Raw genomic sequence first — 6,000 nt, forward strand, 5'->3', positions numbered from 1 at the left:
GCAGGGGGAGGGGTACATGTATAATTGAATACACGCACAATAATGACCCCACACACATTTTCCTCCACATTTTAGTAATTGAATGCCATGAAATCAGATTGGATGAAAAGAGCAGGGGTGCACTTCGTATTGCGTCTCCTAATATTAGAATCATTGTTGGTGATTTGGCACTGAACGCTATGACACTTTGTGATTAAACTAGTTGCAGTTTACAAGTCACACACACACACACATATTGAGGTGAGAGAGAGAGAGAGAGCTGAACTGACTGAAGAAACATACGCTATAAGGTTCATGACCCAATTTTAATCAGGTCGAGTATGACGAGGTAAGATGAATTATATAAAGCAGCAGTTCTCAATCTCTGATTTTGACAATGGAAGACGCCACTTTTAAATAAGTACAAATATGGTACGCGTCATATAAACAAAGGGGGGGGGGGTAGAAATTTCAGGTCGATTCTATAAGACATCTGGAGATGTGGTGGCTAAGTGGTGGGTTCGAATTCTGGTATGATTGGTATTTTTAATTTTGGAACCTTTGGACGCCTCTGAGTCCACCCAGCTCTAATGGGTACCTGACATTAATTGGGGGAAAAGTAAAGGCGGCTGGTCGTTGTTCTGGCCACATGACACCCTCGTTAACCGCAGGCGAGAGACACAGATGACCTTTACACCATCTGCCCTATAGATCACAGACCTGAAAGAAGACCTTTACTTTACTAAAGACACTGGTGTGAAAAGTGGAGAAATGTTCTGTCACGTTGACATTGTAAATCAGTTTACAAATAGAACAGTTACAGAGTTATCTGTACTTGTACATACGTGAACATGTTTTCCCCACCTAAGTATACAATGCTAATATAAATACAATATAAGGTCTTGTACCAACAAGCTCTCAATATAAAGTACAATTCAGAGCATCCTGTCTTTGGACTCAGTAGATCTTGGCATAGATTAAATTTGGATCTGTTACTGGAGTACTACCACAATCAACTAACATTGAGTGGGCCATAATAGCAGGAGTAGGGTATTATAGAAGTATTATGTTATAAAGAGAGCAGCCTAAACAGAGAGATAATATGTTAACTGCAACTAAGAGATTCAGAATCTAGAATCTAACACTCCACTAATTTTAGATTACATCTATTCCATATAATATATATGGTATGTTAAATTAATACAATTTCTCCTTGTGCGCTAGTGCTATTAGAGAGCATGGAATGGGTTGCCTGAATCAGCCAGGAAAATGAACAACTTAAAAATTTAAGTTACTGATTAGCATGCATGACTGGATTAACACACAGACACGCGTACGAGGTATTTACCTCCTCTTTTGATTCATTCTGAAGATATTGAAGTAACGTCTACGATTTAAAATCCCTAACTAAGCCTGCTTCATGAGATCCAAAGCAGATGTATGCTTATTTAGATCAATAATGTGTTTGATTAAATCTTCCACATTTGATACAAGTAAATGTTTACAAAAAAAAAAAAAAAAAAAGTATAGAACTACATTACTCTAGATCTAGATATAGAATCTAGATACAGTAGAGGACAGAATACTAAGTACACCATCTAGATCTAGAATTATTCTAAATAAAGATCTAGATCTATTGCCATTACCATTATGGAGAGTTCATGCAAATATAAAGAAAATCTAGATATATAGATCTATAATAATCTATATAATAGGTCTAGATATCTAGATATAGAATTATAGATCTATAGAACTCGATCTACATATTCCATCTAGATTTAGATCTCTAGATAGGTTTAGGCAGTTGGTGTTTGGACGAGTACATTTAGATTTTTTAGATTAGTTTAAGTTTAGATCTATGGAATCTAGAATTAATCTAGATTTAGACCTAAATCTAGATCTATCATGACATTTCATGTTATGTATGATTGTATCTACCTAGATTATAGATCTATAAGATCTAAAATTATCTAGATATATTATAATTATATAGATGTAGATTATTCTAGATCTATTACACCTATACATCTAGAGTCTATATATATATCATAATAATATAATATAGATTAGTCTAGATCTAGATCTAATTTAGTCGATTCAGAGTTTGACGAGTGACTAACCTGATTTAGATTTTAGATATCTAGATCTAGACTAGATATTCTCTAGAATACTCTAGACTCTAGATCTAGTCTAGATCTAATAGTAGATGTAGATCTAATCTAAAATAGTAATAGACTCTAAGTCTAGACTAGACCTATTCTAGACTACTCTAGTCTCTAGACTGAATCTAGACTAGACTCTAGATTCACTAGAGAGACTAGAGTAGAGTAAACAGTAATACACAAAGAACAACAAAGACTAGATCTAGATTCTAGATCAATATAGACCTCTAGATCTAGATCTATCTAGTGTAATAACTAATATAGATTGAGGTCTAATTACCTTTTCACGCAGAGACTTGTGTCTGAACACAGCGTCTTTGAACACATAAAAACTTTCAGTGTGTGAATTGTACACTACAATAAGAATGAAAACAAAGCGATACTAAACAAGAGAACAGGAGGAGAAAAAAAAATCCACTCGATGCTATCCTCGGAGTTTAATTTTTTTTTTCTCTCTCTACTCCCTCTCTACCAATCTGACACAAACTACACAACAACACTCGGGGAATAAATTTCTCCACTTCTCGTCTGCTGCTAGCGGCTGGCCTCCCTTGCGGAGCAGTAGTAGAACACGGCGATTTTTCCCAACACCGATCTTTCATTTAACGTGTACGCACTCGGCGGAACCACTCGCCCAGTTCTTCTTGTCATCTGCCTATGGTCCGGGCCTCATTAAACCCCGCGCGCTCGCCTGCTTTTCCGATGAATGGGACCCTTAATGATTTCCTTTTCGTCCAATCAGCGTTGTCGGAATACTGGCTTTAATGGCGGATATGGCGGCGAGTCTATTATTGGCTGTTTTGTAGGGGTGGCAGGTTTATGATTTATTTTTAGCCGTGTTTATATTTAATATACAAAGAGAGAATAGATTTGATCGTCCACTATCGCTTGATTATATTTTTTCCTATCCCCCCCCCTTTTCCTCGGTCCATACTGTGTAGAGAGATTCAGCTAGCATCATCGCCAGAGCGCATTAACTTTGTTTGATTTCACTTGCACTGGATTGATTAAAGGCCAGACTAATTTGAGCTATAATTAAAAGATGCGTCATCGCGCGCGGTCTCATTACTTACTTGCAGACGATGCTATGAAATATTAAAGCAATTTGTGTGATCAATCAAAAGATAGAAAGATAGGGAATGGGAGAGGAAGAAAGATAGGGAATTGGAGAGAAAGAATAGAAAGCAAATGGAAGATTGAGATTCATATGAAAGTCAAGATGTAAAGTTCATATTGTTATGTTATTTTATTATTTTATTATTTTTTTTTTTAGTTTTTCTAACAGGCCGTTCTTATTACATAGTCGCCTATAGCAAAGTTTCTCAAAGTGTGGTCCGCGGACAACCAGGGGTCCTCGAAATGACCGAGGGGCGGTCTGCTGAAATATGAAAACTTTATATAATTCAAACAACTTCTCCGCTAATATCCAGTTTATCCGATCAGATAATTTTAATAATAACTCGCCACTCACTGCAGTTTAATTTGTCTATTACGAACTATTCTATGACGACCTAAACCACAAGATTTGAAGACATTCTCTTGGAAATTTCTGACTGGATATTCATTACGGGTCATTGTACAGAAATTGTTGACTGCTTTCCCGCCCTTTTCTCCCCCGTAATTAACCTCATCACAAATAAAAAAAAAAAACGTCTACGTCTCGAAATTTGTGCTCGCTGAATCGGGCAAAAATACACCAATGAAATCTCATCCACCTCATCAAAGTCATTAATTTTTGGTTTACATTTGCTACGTTATATAATGTGCATCTATGCAGTGGTCACTGTTAAGGCTCCATCAGCATGTTTTGACTATATAAAGGGGTCCCCGGTTCAAAAAAGTTTGAGAAACTCTGGCCTATAGCACCTATTGACCTAATTTAATTTTTGATAACAAATGGCCTCATAATAAAGTAATTGAAACATATGTCGTTAATAATAAAATAGGCTATTATTATGACAATTAGGTTGTAAAATGTGTGTAGTTGTTCAATTTTTTAAAGGGTACTTTAGTATTGTATTTGCTTATTTATTTTTTTTTTACAAAGCTTAAATCAACTCACTCTGTCTTTCTGTCTGTCTGCCTTGTAAAAAGTTTGAACATGTTATTTCTCCCATTTCCCATTGTTAAATCAAGTTAAAAATTTGCAAAAAAAAATTTCATTGTACCTGACAAGACATGAGTCAATAAAAACAGCAAAAAACAATTAGTTGATTAACTATTGGTGATGAGTTATTTTGTTTGTATCAAAATAAGGGGAATAATTGCTAGTCAATAAAAGATGTATATATTGATTTATTCCCATTATTACGCTTGACAATTTTTCTTCCACTTCCCATTCACTGATTAAGTTTAAATTTTGCATAATTATTCATAGTCGATGACAATAGACGAAGCAATAAAAAAAAATAACCAGTTAGGTAATCAATTAGTACTAATTAATTAATTTTGTTTAATATAACAGCAAGGGAGCTAAACCCTGCCATTTTCATATAATGACAGTAATTAGCGGTTCTTTCCCTTAGATAAGCATTGGTTGTTTTTTTTTATGTAATATTTTTTCTTTTCTTAAGTATGTTGATATTTAGTATGTTTAGCTAACGTTGGCAAGAGCTGTAGACACTAAAAAAAAAATAATAATAATTACCAAAATCAATAAACATTTCCAAGCACACAAAGTTGACAACTGTGAATTATGTTTCTTCTTAAATCATCCCCATCTCGACACTGCCATAACATGATTACTTTAGCACTTGTTTGGGATAATAATAATACATTGTAAACTGTATCCTTTAAAGTCGATAGAGATAAAGAAATATATATATTTTTTTTATTTTCCTCTTTTATGATTTCAATTTTTTTTTTCAACAAAAAAATTTGCCAATAATATTTAAAACATTTATTTACATTCAAAAATAAACAGACAAAAGAAGGCTAAAAGCATAAAATTGCGCTAAATGAAGACAATCAATAAAAAAAATTGATTATTGTTAGTCTAGATATATTACAAATGTAATCACATGACTGATACAAACTCTTACAATTACATTTAAAATGGGCTTTTTTTTTCTTTTCAAAAAGTTTTTTTTTTACTTGTTTTTTATTATTGTAAAAATTTTACAGTAAATCTATCAATTCGATTCTGTTATATTATTTTAAAGAGCGGGCATGCAAAACTAGATGCAGTCTCAGTTGCTATGGGCAGGTCGCATCTGCAGTATGGAAGACTCACTCATCCCTAAACGACTCCTTTTTTAAACGACTTCTTTTTTGGTCAATTAAGGAAAGGGAAACAATCATAAGGTGGACAAAGAAAACGCGTCAGAGACACTCTCAAAGCTTCTTTGAAAGCGCGATCAAAAAAAAAACAACGGCTTTGTCAGTTTTTATTTAATAAAAATTAATTGCAAACACCAGTGTATTTTCTAATACAAAATCTTAATTTTGACGTTACGCTAATCCCTATCCAGACTGGGCCCCGCGCAATCCATTTCGCATAGGGCCCCGCAATAGTTAGGGCCGGCCCTGCCAGTAGATCAGTAATACCCAAACTAAGGCCTCAGGCCGAGGGTCATATCATGGTATAAAATAAACATGACATGCTTTTGGATTTTTAAAATTTTACTAGGTGAATTTATATTGAAGCCTTATAAGAGTGGAAGAGGGCTCCACAAAAATCCTATACTGGGTCTCCACATACTAATATCCGACACTGATAATAACTACAGCACCGTTACATAGTTATACAACTTTTTATTATAATTAATAAATAGAAATGTAGGACAGTCCTATTCATATTAAAATGCATGTTGTACTTTAGTATCCAATTAGTCGGAGCAGCTGACATTGTGGATAGTAC

The 6,000-nt window shown here is 34.3% G+C and overlaps 1 protein-coding gene across 2 annotated transcripts in view; it reads right to left on the reverse strand.

Annotated features, from left to right (window-relative positions):
* LOC106071104 (LIM domain transcription factor LMO4-like) overlaps positions 1-2,806 on the reverse strand; it is an 86,768-nt gene extending 83,962 nt beyond the window's left edge. For both annotated transcript variants that reach the window (XM_056041498.1, XM_056041499.1), the window contains exon 1: positions 2,422-2,806. The gene's annotated coding sequence lies outside the window, so the exon portion shown is untranslated. The remainder of the gene's footprint in view (positions 1-2,421) is intronic.
* Between the last annotated feature and the right edge of the window lie 3,194 nt (positions 2,807-6,000).

The sequence above is a fragment of the Biomphalaria glabrata genome, chromosome 9 (genome assembly GCF_947242115.1).
Source record: "Biomphalaria glabrata chromosome 9, xgBioGlab47.1, whole genome shotgun sequence".
NCBI lineage: Eukaryota > Metazoa > Mollusca > Gastropoda > Planorbidae > Biomphalaria > Biomphalaria glabrata.